At 41.6% G+C, this 18,146-nt stretch overlaps 1 protein-coding gene across 1 annotated transcript in view; it reads right to left on the bottom strand.

The window, feature by feature from the left end:
• gli1 (GLI family zinc finger 1) overlaps window positions 1–17,272 on the bottom strand; it is a 58,995-nt gene extending 41,723 nt beyond the window's left edge. Inside the window, exon 1 of the mRNA XM_080494689.1 lies at window positions 17,024–17,272. The gene's annotated coding sequence lies outside the window, so the exon portion shown is untranslated. The remainder of the gene's footprint in view (window positions 1–17,023) is intronic.
• Between the last annotated feature and the right edge of the window lie 874 nt (window positions 17,273–18,146).

Genomic DNA, 18,146 nt, shown 5'->3' with positions numbered 1-18,146 from the left:
TTTAGCAAAAGAGACTAAACAGTCTAATGACAGCAAGGATCTGCACTAAAGTTATAACAAAGTGTAGCGCTACATGGTGAAGTCTGGACTGTGCAAAATCACACTAATATTTACAACCGTCAAAAGTATTGACGTTCTTTACTGAAGTCAAAGATCAGATACTTGTGCAAAAAAATACTTAAAACTACAGATCCAACCTCTTTACTTCAGTAAATAATATTCAAATTCTGAAATGTACTTAAGGGCTGCTAGTTGTGGTCTGGGTTGTTGTGTGCACCAATACATGTACTTCACATGAAGATAGAACTATTGTGTGTTTATGTGCGTTATTTGTTTTGAAGGCATGCAATATTGAAACAGGTCATAATGAGGCAGAACTTTATATAAAACACCATCAATTCCATAAAAAAAAAAAACTTGTGTTTTAGGGAAGCTTTTTCTTTAATTGACCATTATAGATCTAACTTAACAAATATCAATATTTATTTTTCACTCTAACTCTGAATCATCCTCACAAAAAACAAGTGACGAGCCATTTTACAGAACATGAGGGGGGAAAGTGTCGATATTGATGTTCTGATGCACAAAGTAAAGGTATAAAAGTAATCATAAAAATAAATACTAAAGTACAGATACCAAAAAAGCACTTCATTACTTGCTACCTCTGCAAAAAGGCCATCAAATGCCAAGTGTAATTAAAAACTATGATATCTCTAACGTCAAACAGGCTTATGAGTGGAGATCTTGCGACCTTTTCGTGTCTCTAAATCTGCAACCAGAGACGTTACATCTCTCCCGCCTGTGTTGATCTCCCCACAAACAAAAACCAACAAAGACAAAAGTGTATTTAGGCAACCTGAGATGAACCTGGAAAGCAGCGAGCGCTGACTAATTAAATTTTTTTATCGTGTTGTAGACCGTCGCTGAAGCCCATAGATTAAAAAAAAAAAAAAACATCCATATCTCTGAACATCTAAACACACACAAGGAGAAGGCCAGCTATCCACAGACCTATAGGCGCTCCTGTGCACACACTCACACTGACATCCCGTCGCCCTCGCACAAACTCCGTCTGACAAGCTGGAGCATGTGTGACAGAGCTGGCTGGTTGGAAACAGACATCCCGTTGCCCCGAGGCTCAGCTGGATCCCACAGGAAGCCGGAGTGTGAGTCGGGACACACAAGATGAGTTAGACAGGCAGCAGCCACAAGGATTCAGCTCACCATTAACTAGAAGGCTCTAGTCCCCCCATCCATAATTGTAGCTTTATAACAGTGATTTGTCAGTGCAATTCAAGTTACATGAAAGTTCAAGATACTTAAACTATGATTACATAAAACATATGCACATAAAACTTAAGAGCAAACCAGGCAAGGGCTTGTAAAGTGAACTGCAAGTGAGTCCAGCTCACAAAGACAGAAGATTCTGAATGCAGCTCATATGATCCAATACTCAAATGGCTGAAAATCAAGGAAAAGCTGGATTTTGGGCAGTAAACTTTGAAAACAATGTTTTTGGATCAACAAGACCATGTGAAAGTGTTAAAAAGCTGGATTACGGTATATGACTCCCAAAAAGTACATTATATTATTAATTTGTATCTTGACTGAATCATTTACTCCGTTATTACCTTCCCAGAGACAACTAAAGGTAAAAATGATCTATTATCATGCAGGTTTAAGATATCATATAAGTGCTCTTAAAATATAAAAAGCCCAGTGGATCAGTCATACACTGCATCTTCCAGCTAAACCATCATTGTAGCTAAGTTGAACAAGAACAGATAAATGTGTCTGAGATGTCTTGAATTGACTGTCCAAGCAGTTTGAAGTTGCAAAAAGAACCAGGGTTGTTTAGTGCATTTGTTTTGGCTTTCAGGAATACTGTATATAAACTGCAGTGTTGTGAGGGGGTTTGTGAGAGATCAGTTCTCTTAAATTTTGCCCCTTTGACTGAACTTTATGACTTGTTAGACTCCATATTATCTTGTCACTTGTGGTCACATGTAACCCAAATTAAAAAGTCAGCGCTGACTGCACATTTCATCGAAAACTCTGTAAAGCACAGCCGTTCAAACGCTGTACCAATCACATTGTGGTATCCGACAAACAACAAGCACCACTGTGGTCCCAAAAGTCCAGCGATTCACCAACAACTATCCCCCTTTTTGCACAACATCCACATGTGGGAGCCTTGGCCCACTGTGTGCGCGCAGGCAGCAGGCATGCACACGCACAACTTTTAACATTCACACGGGCACACTGACACGCATTGAACACAAGTGCTCACCACATTTCTGCTCCACAGCTGTGCCAGAAGACAAGAGTCGATAAATAACCCCTTTGAAGGGGATCCTGTGGGTTTCCGCTTTTGAAACTTTGAGCGTCCAGCGATTGTTCGCCACAGCGAAACAAATTTCCGCTCATATCCCGAATGAAGTGCTGCCGTCCGCACACCGACGGCTCAAAGGCTGTATGTATCTGTCACACTGTCAGCAGTCCGGGCCTTTAATGGACTACAGGTGCCAGCTAATAAGGGCCAATAAATGCGCCGTAGCAGAGCAACTGCATGTCCAGTCCGGGATAGAAATAGCCGGAATAGAGAGGAGGGCTACCGGCTGGAGAAATAATCACTGGTCGGGAAAGTCCGACAACCTGCTCCTGACTCGTCAGATTAGAAGAAACTGGAGTGACACTGTGAGGGTTTGTGGTTATATAGAGACAAGAGATATAAGCTAAGATTGGTATAAACTGTAGACTGTTATCTCAAAGCAATTGATTGCAGGTCAGCTTGGTTATATGTCCAGTTGACCTGATTTGATTGGTTTAATGTTTCCTACCTGGACATGCAAACAACTATGTTTTATTATAAGAGGAAACACAAGAGTTCAAAACAAGACAGTGTAGTGACAACAAACAGACAAAGACAATACCCCTTCATGGGACACTCACTGAAATACTTATCGATCTAAAAATATCCTCCTCTAAGTTATTATCAAAAAAGAGAAACAAAATTATAAATATATATATAACATACAATATGACATGAAAGTTGGTCAGGATCATGTTTTCTCAACATTTAGAACTAAATGTTTCTAAATGTGAAACATTTTATGATTTCTGAAACAAGTTTTAACATTCTGATGTCATAAAATGTCCACAGTGCTGCTGTCTTACATGTTTAGGTGCTATTTGTTACAAATAAAGTATCCAAAGTATCACTTAAACATGTTAAACATGTTCTCCCAGATTATGCATGTGTTTTCTTCAAATCCTTCTATCCCTCTAAAAATGTGCATTTGAGGTTCATTTGTGTCTCACTTGTCACCACAGTCAGCTGATGTCATTAAACACTGGTAAAGAAAAATAATAACACATTGAAAACACAACACAAAAACCTTCTGACACACAAATTACAAAAGTATATTTACCCGTACTAAAAGGTCCACTTGTGCGTTCAATTTTCCCCTGGTTCACTACAAGTTCACTCATTTGAACAAAAACCATAAACAAGTAGCCTAAAAAAACAACAACAACAACATAAAACCGTCAACCTCAATCACTGAAATGTACCCATTTTCAAATACTTCCAATTAGCGCTCAAGATAAACTTATAATAGAATAATAATACTGTATAGGGAAAAGTAGAACAGGATTATTATGTGGCATTATTTTTCTTCTTTTCTACTTCACTAATAAACAGATATATTCTGACAAAAACAGCTTTTCTACAACAATATGCAACAAATCATTTGAATAAATGATTTTTCCTGTTTGTTAGTTTGTGTTTGTGTCTGTGGCAATGACCTGTATGTCATGGCTTGATTAGTGGAGCAGGTTGACTTCTCACCCCAAGTAAAATGTACTGTGTAAATAAAGTCCATCCACTATTCTTTTTTACTCTTGGTTATTTGCATCTGCATCCAAACAGAACTCAAACTTAACATTTGTATTCAAACCTAAATTAATGTGAACCTCCAGCAGTGTGAACAAAACACGAGACAAGTCTTGTGATCAGCCTGTAAAAGAAAATGCATAACAAATTTACACACGAGCAGCCATGCAATACTTTTCTTTTTTTTCAGAGGGTGAGGTGGGCAGCTGTAGCCCTTTCCCAGCATGCACTGGGTGAAAGGCGGGGAATCTCCCCGCACAGGTCGCCCGTCGAACACACAGCGTTCGTACGTACGGTGTGAAAAGAAAAGTGAGCGTGGATCCCTGTTGACCCTCTGTGTATTCAGCTGAGTCTGCTCCCATAAGCCCGGCATAAATACCCAGCATGGTACTGCGATCCTCGCCGCGACCCAAAGACCGAGAGAATCGCTCTCACAGCCCCGTCCTTTCACTGTACCCTGCCCTCTCCCCGACACACACAGACACAGAGGGGCTCTTCCCCCACCAGTTACTCCTGCCTGCTCTCACGCTCCCCTCAAAACTTCTGCTGGCAGGTGCGTTACGGTGCAAGCACCTGTCTAACAAATGAACCCCCCCACCACCACCACTAACCACCATTACCCCCACCTGGCAGGAAGGAGGCAGTGATCGAGACAAGAGGAGCATCCAAAGTACAGGAGTACAGGAGGCAGCAGAGGAGGAGCAGGAGGAGCAAACAACAGCTCTGGACCTGAAAAAACAACAGCTGCGACATTGTCATTCCAACATTTGTTTCGTGCTGAGTGCAGCAGCAGGTCAGCTCACTGCAGGACTGACACCAGTGCAGGTCCTCGCTCTGCATCCTCGACTCACACAGGATCAAGCACTAGGAAGTTTGAACGATGATTTTTATGATTCAGCAATGATTAATTATAACTGCAAAGACTACATGGACAAGTTCAGTCTTTTTGCTTCTTTCAAATTGAGATTGCTCTAAAAGATTTTGATTTTTAGGTTTTTCCTTTTTCATTCAAAGCCAATTCTTACTTTAAAAAAAGCACAACATACAAAAATTACCGGTACTTTATTTTTTTTAGCTGAATGGCGTTTCGGGGTGTTCCTTAACTGTTTCGAAGCAGCAACCAGAGCTCATCCATTTTTACCAATATTTACACCAATGGTTCTGATAGATGAACTCATGTGCTGAATATGGAAATTGACGATTCCTGTTCAAAATGCCTTTGGCAATGTGGAAGCAAAATATGGAAAACTAATGTGGTTAAAATATCAGCACAATTTCTTTCATAATTAAATACTTCCGATTCCATGATAGGGTCCTCTTGGAAATCACTGGATCCTACAATGAGTGTAAATAAATCATATTATTTTCTGACCTACTCTGTTATTTGAATAAACCGTATAGGGATTGGTATGTGAAAGGCACGCAATCGTTTTGATACCATGGACTAAAATCTGCTCTGAAGTTATATATAGTAACAGATTTTTGTGACAATGTGAAAATGACACAAATGCATTCTCACTACAATCTACACTGTGATTCCTGCTACAAGCTACAGCAGAGAATCGCATGGCGATCAAGGTAGCATGAGTGCTGAACCTAAACTGTTTGGAGAAAATTCTAATATGGTGCAATGCTGAAACACATCTTTTATATACTTTCATACTAAGTACACACATTCATGATTTTCACATTGCACTGTGCAGCATCGAAATAACTTATACGACAGATTGTAGAAACCTTCACTGTTTTTTTTTTTTTTTATATATCTCTAATCCCTCATAGTACAATAAAATGGCTTTAGAAAAGGCTTTCACTGCTGCCCATGTGAGGAGAAGGCCTTTTGCTTTTATGGAAGTCTATTTTTCAAAGTATTAACATATTCATTCAAGTTATAATCACTGATGTATGTGTGAAATTGTGGAAATAAATTTGGGAAATTATGGTGATAAATAAATATATGAAATGAAATGAAATGAAATAAATGTATTAATTATGTGTTTAAATAAATGCATTGGCACATAGGTATCACTTTAAGCCACGTTTGAAATCCTATAAATCTAGCACTAAACAATACTGAGTTCAAAATGCAGTATATCAGGCCCTTTCCTGTGTAAATGACAAGTTTTAAAATAGGGATATACATTGTAAAATTTCCCAGCGAAGCTCTATGGTGAAGTGAGGTTCCAGTCTGGCAGCAGCTTTACCTTCAGTAGACAGTGTGAAACAGCCCCACCTGCAAGCATCCGGTCACAACCTGTACGTAAGGTCACATCTCCAGGTCTTCTCCGGGAGAAACACCCCGCAGGGAGCTTAGTGTGTGGCCGAAAACAGGGGCTACTGATGCTGAACAAACAACAAACTGTACCGTCAAGTTTCACCGTCAGGAACACGGTTTTAACTCACAGCTGTGCCGCTGTGTCACTTCGCTCCTGCGTTGCTCAGAGAGCCATCTCCTGGGTGATTTGCATGGCCCCCATGAAATACTCACACTCTCACACACACAGACACACACACAGACACACACACACAGACACACACACACACACACACACACACACACACACACACACACACACACACACACACACACACACACACACACACACACACACACACACACACACACACACACAAAGCATACATGGAAAACGCAGTATACGATGTGGCTTTTTTAACCTTGGACGGCTCTCATACATGGGAGGCCATGTTTCATGTTTCACCACACTCACTATAATCATGTGTGTCTTAGAGTCCTTCTTTACTGGCTCTCTTCTTGTTATTTATTGGCTACCAGGAAACGAAGGCCCTCCTCATGTAATTAATGGGCACAATTATGTAATTGAGGAGTGGTCTGCAGTTTGCTGCAAACAGGACCAGATGTCCCAATGGTCGACACGTTCGGCCCCTCTGATCACTTACAGTGGGGTCAGCGCTCAGACCGAGACCTCGCTTGCCCCCACACACGGCTACCCAGACCCACTTTTCCTTCTCTTGTAAATAAAGACTTAATGGTTTACAAGCTTTCCAATAACCGTAATACCTTCAGAGTGAATTAGCTCGCAAAGCAGCCAGACACACAAGCTGGAATGAACCATGTCTGCTGGCCGGGAGATTAAAAGTAACAAACCCAACCAGCATTTCTTTCAAAAATGCAGAATTGAAAGGAAAAATACATTTTGCATTGTGTTCTGAAGAAATACTTTTTTTTTTTTTAATTAAGGCCTTGGTGAAATTTATAATCTGAGGATAAATGATCTCCCAGTTTTTGTCTCAAATTGTGTGTATGTATGCAGTTAGGAGTGTGTGTGTGTGTCCCTGTGTGTGTCAGCACGTTATTGTGGTCAACCGACCCACCAAATGGCCTCTATATTTAAAGTTTAGATTATTGCTCTGCTGCGAGCTGATTTACATGCTGCTGATGTCATCATCCCCCTCGCTGTGTATTCAGACCAGCGCTGGGAAAACCTCCCAACTCTCAAAACTTACACAAACTGAGCACTTAAGCTGTCCTGTCAGAGCAAAAGTAAGACACAATGCAAAAGAAGACCTCAAACTGATGGGTTTATGCTTAACATTTCTGTTTAATCTTTGAGAAACTAGTATAACTGCCACAATTATATGAAGATCATATACAAGAGAACAAAAAAAAAAGACACTGCTTGATTACTGGTTGTTGCGTGCACTTATGTTCCCTTGTCCAATCTATTTGTAGGCTCGATGTGGGTCTAGATCTTTCTCATGCTGAGAAAAACAAACACTCATTGCTGGCACGACATACAGAGCAGCCAGAATTATGCCTTATCTGATCCAAGTTTTTAGGCTGAGATGTGAGTTGGTTCTTCTGTCTCTCAAGTGAAAACGTCTCCTCAGTGGAAATGAAAAGAAATGTTTGCAACAGAATCGGAATCAGAATCAGAAACTTTATTGTCATTGCCATAAAAAAAAACTACTTTGTTGGTTGCAATCAGGAGATAAATAGGAAAAAGGATAAAATCGAGTATAAAAATGTAAGACGTAAAAAAAAAAATGGTACATAACCATCGAGTATAAAAACAAAGAGATCATTTCTGTCCTGTGAAAATGTCTGCTTTGTATCTCCAGTGCTTCAAACAACAAAGACGTCATAAAAAAAAATGTATTGAGTCATCCTGGTTGCTCAACTCAGCAGTAAAAGACAAAGACTGCATTCAGTCTTTTGAAGAAATGCTGATAGAAAATAAATATTTGTGATAATTGAATAAGAAAGCAATGGAACACTCCTGCGTATTTTTTAAAGATCTGTTGGATCTTCCAGCAATATCCCAGCATCCCATCTGACAAATGAGTGAACACAGCTATAAAAGCCTCCAAACACATGGATTATCTGTGCTTGTTGGATAATAGTAACTGCAGGTCAGTTATAGTAGGAAAAAATGCAAAACATTTTTGAAAGGTTCCAAAGAAAACACGGTTTTGTTTTCATATTCAAGCAATATTTCTATTATAAAAACAAAAATAAGTAATTTCAGCAATGAAAGCCATCAAACACACAGAATAACCACAGTTCCGCCACAAAATTTTGCAAATGCAGTTCAAAGATTCTTGGGGAATCAACACCAAAACTACTAAACTACTACTATTAATTTAGAATCTCTGTATGGTTTTCACAGTTTTGAAATTAAATAAAGCCATAACTTATGATATTAAACACCAGACTAACCAGTAATAATTAGAGACTGCAGTTGTAATCCAATCCATGCAAATGTTATCCAAGTCTGTAATATTCAGGAAAGAAAATGCCATCATGTAACATTTGCAAACCTTTTGTAGCAAAGTTTTGTAGAATCTTCCAGCAATATACCAGCAATAAATATAACAAAGATGTAATTAAAACCTGTAAAAGCCACTGAATAATCACGAAGGCTTGGGAATTTTCGGAAACTTAATTTCATCTTGAGAAGGAAATACCCACACATTTTATAAATGTTTGTAATAATCTACAGTGAACACAATGAATTACATTTCATTTATAGCTTAATAATACAGTAATCACAGACTGCAGTTACATTTTTTGTGGAAATAGCAAAAACATGAAAATGTTTGTAATATTAAAAGCAGGAAACTCTGGTGACTGACTATCTGTGTACTTTTTGACTTTTTATTACAACAATAATCCCATGTTTAAAACAATAAAGTATCAATAGAACTATAAGTGAACCACCACATGATTTTTCAACAGTGGTATTAGCAGGATAAAAAGAATGCGATAAAAGTTTGTATTGTTCCAGGAAAAACAAAACAAAACACAAATAATCTTTTATCGTGTGAAAACATGTGCAAGGGTTTCCACAGTTTTAACAATATAGACGTGATTAAAAAAAGCAATAAATAAAAAAAATGAACCGCAGTTGCTTAACAGCGTCAGAAGAAGTGAGTGAGTGCAGCTGAGTGTTTCAGGGCAGGGCAGGACCGTGCCGGGTTGAGCCGAGCCGAGCCGGGCCGGGCCGGGCCGAGCAGCCAGTCAGGACGGTTGAGTTGTAAATGTGTTCCAGCAGGAAAAGCTTCAGAGCAAGGCGAGCAGTCTGGAGTCGGCAACTTTCCCCTGCTCCAGCTAGCGCACCGCCCTCCCTGCAGCCCACCCAAGAAGCAGCCCATGGGCATAAATTTGAGAGCCTGACTCGCTGCGGATTTAAAACAATCTGCAACTCTCTCTCTCTCTCTCTCTTGCTCTCTCTCTCTCTCTCTCTCTCACACTCTCTAACTCCTCCACATACACTATGAAATGTTTTACTCGCTCGCCCTTTACTCTCTTTCCTTTCCAACAAATTCCATTGTTAATGAAAACGGAAAGTTTTCTCTCAGCCTGTGCCAATAATATTATTTTCCTAAAGGTTTAATAAAGGCATCAAATATGAAACAAACTATTTCCCTATAAAGATTCACCTTCTTTTTTTTCATGAATGAAAATGATACAAACGCAAAGGTTTGTTGTAGTTGAGGTAATTACATCGTGCAAAACCTTTGTTGTCTGCTGGAGGGAATTGTATTTTTCTCAATGATGTCTTTGGCGTAAAGTTGTTTCCAGTTTACTTTCACAGCCGTGGCCCTCGGGGAACACAACCGTAAACAATATTTGATGCTAAAGAAGAAAGATGGAGCTATCACAAAGCCGACAAAGCAAGCCCCCCCCCCCGCTTGTTAATCGTACGCTGCTGTGCCGTTTAGCCCAAATGGATCCCGTTTGGTTGCAGATGCTTCTCTTTGAAGTCGGCTTCACCGTCTTGTTTGTGCCACGAATATAATCAACAGATGCTGCAAATGAATTCAAAGAAAGAGACAGAGTTTTTTTCTCTGAATCATCATTTAGCGTCAAAATCCCCGGATGTCCAATTGAAGCGCTGCACGGGCCTGCTGTCGCGTCCAAACATGAACACGAGGGCGCAGCTACCTTTGACCCACTGCAGATTCATGTCGGTGTATCGGTGACGACTCGGCCTGCATTTGGCTTGCAGTGGTTATAAGTCATGCGTCGTGTCACTGCGCTGCCTCCACGAGTGTGGACCCACTTCCTGTTATGGCATCTGATCCGGTTAACGTGGCACCAGCAGGCCACTGTCACTTCACTCAACTGTCACTTACTTACAGAGCAGAGGAACAGGAATAGCGAGGGAGACAAGAGGGAGAGTGGGCAGGGAAGAACAGAGTTAAAAAAAAAAAAAAAAGGAATGAGGGAGATTTATTTGAAAGGAAATGGAACGTTTGGATGAGCGGTCATGAAAAAAAAAAGATTACACAAAGAGTCTCCGTCTTTTCTGTGTGGGTCTGGAGGACTGACCACACAACTAATACACACGCTACACAACCCTTCACATAAACATGCAGTAAGAAGCAACAAAGTGGTTTAGGCCATCCATTGTTTTACATTTTTTTTCTGCACCTAAACTAAATCCGCTGACCTTTAGTGATCTGCATCATGTAAACACTTCTATCTTGAAGGTACGACTGGATAAAAGGAGGCGGTGGAAAGCTGTTCGCGATCCAGTGAGACTAGATGCAAACCGCCCTTCGGATTTCTCCATGTGTGTGTCTGCTACACACAGTTCACAACAGTGACTTGCATAACGAGTCTGAGGCTAACAAATCCATCTTCAATACTGACAGGCTCAGAGGTAAAACTGGGCGTGGGATCATGCACGCATGTCGCAAACGTCCAACCTCACAGTGCAAAGAATTACGGGATTGATTGAGCAAATGTGATGGTATTGTTGGTCCAGATTCTAATCATTACTCATGTAAACAGTTCTCGACTGCATTCACACTCAATGACTGGGGTGCACTGTTCTTCTGAGCAGTTTTGCTGAAAATCAACTTTATCACTCATATCCTATAACAAGTGACATGTTTTGTACTTCTTATAATCAAAACTCCAGGATTGATGATAATATGTAGAAAATTCAAAAGTACCACCAAGTAGAGAAAAAGAGCTTTGTGCCGATATACTGGTCAATAAAGTGACAGGACCTCCGTATGGCCTTCAAGATACAGTCAGAAACACACAGTGACTGATATGAAAGGCTGAAGTTATCTTAAAAAAGAAAAAGCACTCCCTCAATGCATATTTTTTGACAATTGAATAGCAATAAAATTAAACTATAACAAAACATGTATACCATAATGAATGAAACTGAACGATTAATTACAAAAAAAGGAATGCAAAATGTTTGACTTTAGTTGAATGTTCCGGCGTGAATTAATATTACGCACCCCAGCAGCTTTTGGCCTCCATGAGCACGAAACATACAAAACACGATTAATCACTTGTTTTTGCAGCTTTAGATGACAATTTCTGGAGTCTTGCTGTATATGTTGTGAGGAGTGTGTGTGTGGTATGTGAAGCTGCAAGTTGCCCAAGAACATACACCAAGCCAAGAATCTGAAGACGCTATCTCATCTCAGATAACAGAGTTGTTGTCCAGAAGGCCCATCATAAACTCATGCAAGACCGGTGGCGTTTCTCGATGTAAATACTTGGTGGGGCAAGATTTTCTTTCAGGTCGAGTGACACCATTGAATTACAAAGTAAAGAGGGTGCACAACCTTTTCGCCACAACATTATAACAACCGTAGAGGCGCAGATTCAGTAAAAATGTTGAGCCTTGGAGATAGCTAATCAAAAAATTAAAAAAGTTAATTAAAAAACTTTTTTTTTTTTTTTCTTTAGGTCAATGTTAGTATTCTAGCCAGGTGTGGCTGATTTAGAGATGGGAGCCCAACCATTCGACCACCGATAAAGCTGCCAATTTAAAAGATTCTTAAAACCTTTTGCTAATGGTGCTACAGAGGTTACCACGACTTAACTGCATGTAATACACACTGCATGGTGAGAGAGGGGCGTGCACCACGAATGCACAATCGGTGTGGATCAGGAGAAAACACAGCAGGAAACCCGCAAGAAGAGGCTAATAACCAGGGAGTACAGTCCTCACACAGTAATTATGTGCTATGTAAGAGAAAGTTTTATTCACAGACAAAAAAATATTGTAGATAATCTTAAAGAATTAAGAGCATACTTTGCATGCAGTCCTTTCTGATGACATCAGGTAGGGCTCAGCCCCACCTCAGTCCAATGAAACTTTGCATTACAATCAGTTGCGGAAGTCAAAAACATTTAAAAGTTTGCCATGTCACACTTAAACTCCAAGGATTACCTCCTTCCACTGTCTGAAACAGCAGGAGAAACACGGATCTGACATTTTTTCCACGTCCATCAGAGTTGCAGGTAGTGAAGGAGGCGGCCGTCAGCCACTGTGTTGTAATTACACTGACGATGGCAGTACCCAAAAGCATCGTGGCTATGGCAACCGGGTGAAATAATAAACACCGCCTCCTCTTCACTTTCTGCCTGTCGACAGGACAGCGCAGCGACATGAGTCATCAGTGGCGGAGAACACACACAGTGAAACGCACACGGCCACAGGCACTCGACAACAGAAAACACATCTGGGAGCAGCGAATGCGTCCAGTTGTTGATCACGCTGCTTGGAATTCCCGATTGCTCCTTATCGACCTGATCGGGAAAGTAAATCCAGCTTCGAACATTCACGAGGCCTGGGTTTTCTCTGCCTCCTCCAGAGACGCCACTAACGTCTCGCTTTTTTTGTGATCCACAGGCCGACCACCATCCCTCAAAGTAACCCCAACCGCAGGCCCATTGTTACTAACGCGGCTAATGTAACAGGGGGGGAATGAGCGAGTATCACTGTGGGTTGTTTGTGCATACAAAAGCTATTCAGTCTCACCTGGAACCTATTAGCACCAGTTTGATTTCTAATATCAACCACATGAGACAACTGTAACCCGTGTGCCACGCTGCCATTGCACACACACGCACATACACACACCTATACATACACACACACACGCTGATGCACACACACACACACACACACACACACACACACACACACACACACACACACACACACACGTGGATGCATAAAAAGCTACCACACAAATTCAAAGAATAGAGGGGGATGATGGGTTCCACCTTTTACTGTTAGCAGCGTGCTTAAATTTATATTACACTCATACACGTTGTGCCCGAGGCTTCTGCAAGAAAAACACAGCTTTTCCAGCAAAACAGAACCAGAAGCATTATTCTCGCTGTTGTCTGCTACGGACCAGCAACCAGACCTCAGCAGGGTATGGTTTGTTTTATAAGGATGTAATGCAGGCAAAATAAAATGCAAAACCATAACAAATGTTTGAGCTATCATCAGCTGCAATGACTTCTACTAGCTCCTATAAACAAATGCCATTTACTGGCAATGGATCTGCCGTCACAAAAATTTATTTTATTTGTAAAATGAAGGAATTCTGGAATTCAGTCAAGATTTACTCTTGTGAATTTCACATTTGGTGCAAGTGGGATAGGCTTCAACATCTTCCCCCCCTAAAATAAAAAAAGCATAAGGATTAATAAGTACACCAGAAAGGGGGTAAAATCCTACCCACCATTGCACTGTGGACCTTTGTTTTCCGTAACCAAGGTCCCTAACCACCGGCCCATCGTTCATTTTATACCGGCCCGCATAAAAAAGAATAAACCTTACTAAAACGGAAAAATGTACATTCCTCTTGCCGTGCAAACTGTTGCACGGAATAAAGGATGAATTAAACAGAAACATTGTGAAATATTCTGTTTGGGTTCCCGTTTGATGTCTAAAATGAAAGAAAATCATTTCATCCCATGAAATCGCTTTTTGCAACAATTATTAACTCAACACTTGGCTTGACTTTCTCTCCACTAAAGCCTCGTCAACCTCAGTTGACCCCTGTCTAATTTTTCCAATTGCTTTGAACTGACTATCACTCTTTCGATTTTCAAATCTGCGCGGCTGCAATTTGTCTAATACACCCTTTAATGGGTGGGAAAGCGCCTAGTGACCGTGAACAATGATTTTCAGAATATTTCCCATGACTGCAACATTTCCCCTTTCTATTATGTTTGCCCTTTGGCTAATGCGATTCAAGCTTTTTAAGTGTCTAATGCCTTTGCCCTCTGGTGTCAGCCCACTACTTAGTAACAAGCCCCCACCCCCCTCCAAGCCTCAATTTGGCATTATTTAATGGTTTCAATATCAATTTCTCGGAGATCTTGTGAAATAATTTGCGTGATATGACTGCATTCAACAGTTGTTTGACAGGAAGTAGACCATTTCACGCACATTGCCAGAGCTTCATCTTGAGAGCTTTACATGGCTCTGACGGGATAGGCTACAGCTTAATGACAACCACAACAACAAACATGTAGTCACTCGAAAATGTTTAAAAAAAAAAAGAAAAAAAAAAGGAATTATATAACACAGTGGGGAAAAATGAATGGAGCCCGGGAGATGAACTACAATAACCCTCAGAGATCAGATCCTCAGAGATATAAGGGGGCAGGCCATCTCTTTATGAGGAGAAAAGAGGTGGCAGGGGGATGAGGACAGAAAAGAAATGTCCATGTGAGTCTTTGATTATGTGTCCTCTGGAGCATCCCGGGCCTGTCTGCTCTGTTCTCTGTGCAGCCGGAGCTGATCGGCTCTGCTCGGTGAGCCTCCGTCGGGTTTAGCCAGGGCCGGCACAGACAGACAGCTGCTATTAAACCCTGATTGTTTCAGGTTCACAGGGTGTGAAAGGGTCTGATTGAGGGGCTGTGATCCCAGTGAGGGTGGTCTTTCTACCCCCGCCTTCCTTCTCCCTCCAGCTCACCTCCCTCTTTCTGAAAGGTGGGAGGAGGAGGAGGATTGTGTGTGTGTGTGTGTGTGTGTGTGTTGGCGGGGGGGGGGGGGGGGGGGGGGGGGGGGGGGGGGTGAAAGACATCACGTGACGCATGTTTCTTGCTGAGCGGACTAAAATGGAATCTGGACAAAAACACACCACTTGTTGCTGCCTGCCCCTGGTTACGTGTGGGTCACATGACCAGCGGCCGATAGTGCAACACTAAATTTCACATTATTAACACCTGGTGTATTTGGCCGTGCCAACAGTCATCAAAATTTGACTTAACAAAGGAGACGATGACAAATAAACAACCCACATTAAAACCTGCCCCTCTTTGTTGTGACATTCCTTGAATTCAACTGTATTCATCCTGACAGACACTTCATCACGGCACTGATATGGTGCTGATAAACCAGGTCAGTCCCCACCTGTGGCCGCCTTCAAGACGATAGCTGCTTCCTGTATGATCTATTTGTTTAAGGGCATTCCCATTAAAGAGCCTTTTGGCCTTAACACACTTGATAAAGACCAGGGAGGGTGAGGAAGCTCCCCTGTGGAGCTTTTCACACGTGGCCAAAGGACAAGTGCACTTTACTCCCTTAAAAACTCCCCCGGCTCAACCTTGACGAGGGTCCCACCGCTGCTATTCAATGGGAGATATTCATGAAGTCACTTGGAAATTAAATTTCATCAAATCTTGATCGACAACTGAGAAATTGTTGGAAAAAAAATAGCAGGTTGTCAATTTGAAGTGTACGTAAAAACCTCTGTTCGTAAATTTGTAGCCTTTGTGTGTGTGTGTGTGTGTATTTGTGCGTGTGCAAATACTGTTAAGGGGAGGTGGTGCGTTTGTGTGCTCAGCACTCCTCACTGTCACTTTGGAATAAATAAGAGTTTGGCTCTTCTATTGAGTCCAGTGTTGACGCTCTTCAGTCCAGGGCCACTACATGAAGACCATCAGCCTAATCTTCCCACATTAGCAGCTACAGTCAAACTCTTACTGAGATAATTAGATTACAATCCATACTCTTTCACAGATTAAAGATAGATTATGATCCTTTCAATTCACGTTTCTTTTTCTTCCTTTTCAAAAGAAAGGAAAGTTGGTCATTCGGCACCCAGTTTCCTGGGGGGGAAAGTGGGGTGTTTGCAGGAGTTTTCTGTCCTCTAAAGCTTCACTGGCAGTGTTATTTTGTTGGTGCCTTGGCAGTCGGCTGACTTACATTTGGAAAAAAAAATATTGGCACCTTCAAATATTTCAGGTTACAAGAAACAGCTGTTCTCGGGTGGCCCTGCCACCCTCCTCTGCAGGATGATTTTAAACTGAAGAGACACTCGGATCCCCCAAAACAAGCAAATTATCAAATGAAACAAACGTTTTCAAAACAGGAAAACATTTATACTTTCAGATGCTCGGACATTAATAGACCAGTGCCACAGTTTCGTCTTGAAATGTTCAGGAAAAGGACTGAACAAACATACAATTCGAGATGAAACCATGAAAGGAAGTGTTTTGTTTTGGGTTTTTTTAAGGGAAAAAGAACAATCTCCGTGAGAATGAATCAAGATTTGATCTTCTAGGGATATTATGCAATTCAATTACAGAAATTCTGCAGCGCACAAATAAATTAAGACTATCCTCCCAGCCAGACACACATCATCACCATCCTCATCATCATCCTCCTCATCATCATCATCATCATCATCATCATCATCATCAAGCATCAGCACGACTTACAGTCAATGATAACGCCTCCACGTTTTTTTCCGATACTTAAGTAATGATGCGTAAAGGCTCTATTAACGTTCGAATCAATGTTTCTCTCTCTCTCTCTCTCTAATAACCGGGCGTGATTTCAGGATGAATGAACGTGCGCTTACCTCAGGTTAATGTGGGAACATTCAGCATGAAACTTTCTGACTTGTTTCCCAGAGTCCTTGGAAGAGCTCAGAGGGTCCAGGGACTGCGAAAGTCGGGAGTTACCAGTAAAGCCCCCTCTCTTCTTTCGCTCTTTCTCCCCCCTCTCTCGCTCTCTCTCTCTCTCTCTGTCTCTCTCTCTCTCTCTCTTACTTTCTTGGAGGCGCGCTCGGATGGAGATGACTGGATTCTTCACAGAAACCGACGCATTGTCTCCACCACCTCCCCTCAGGAGCGTTTTCCCATACTTTTAATTCTTCAGAGTCGCTTTTGCGCAAACGTTGACAAAACCGAGCCCCATGTTCGGCTGTGGAGTCCCGCAAAGCGCCCTGGAGTTGGCTGCACAGTCAATGCGGGAATGCGCACCCCCTTCTCCCCCCTCCTCCTCCTCCTCCTCACTCCTCCCTCCTCTCTCCCTCCCTTTCTCCACAGTCTGTGGACCACCCCGAAACAGGAAGTTCACTTTTTGTTTTTCTTAAAAAAAAAAAGAAGAAAAAAAAAAGCTCTGCCTCAGTTTTCTCCTCAAAGTCACCATGCGCTTCAGCTTTTTTTACGCGATCAAACCTCGACAATGTGCGTCTTCCTTCTCCTCTGCACATTTTACGCAAATGGGCACAATGCATTTATAGATGTAGAGTTGGTTATTTAAAGGCATTCTCGCATGCGTTGTGTTCATAAAGTGCTTGCATGGACAGGGCTGTTTCTATATAAAGTGCGTCCCTTTCTAGTAAACGGGGTGATCTTTCTATAAATGTTTGTTGTTTACTTTAATGGTGTAACTTCAGAGCGGCTCGGTGGACAGCGTGTGTGGCTGGCTGGCTACGTGTGGGGATGCTGCAGATTGCTGCGTCCTGCCAGAGAAATCCACCACAAAACCTGGACTGGACTTCCATCTGCAGCTCGGGAGCAGAGACACGGGGACAACAACCCCCCCCCCCCCCCCCCCCCCTTCCTTCAGTGTGATGTGCAGATATGGCTGTTTGGTTAGATGTACCCCTTCTTTAGGGAATAATGACAACCCCTACATGGTCATAAAAGGTAAATAAATGTCAAACAACAAAATCATCGCTGCATAAAATAATACAT

This window comes from Blennius ocellaris (assembly GCF_963422515.1).
Source record: "Blennius ocellaris genome assembly, chromosome: 4".
NCBI classification, from domain to species: domain Eukaryota; kingdom Metazoa; phylum Chordata; class Actinopteri; order Blenniiformes; family Blenniidae; genus Blennius; species Blennius ocellaris.
This window is presented reverse-complemented; position numbering and strand designations above follow the sequence as displayed.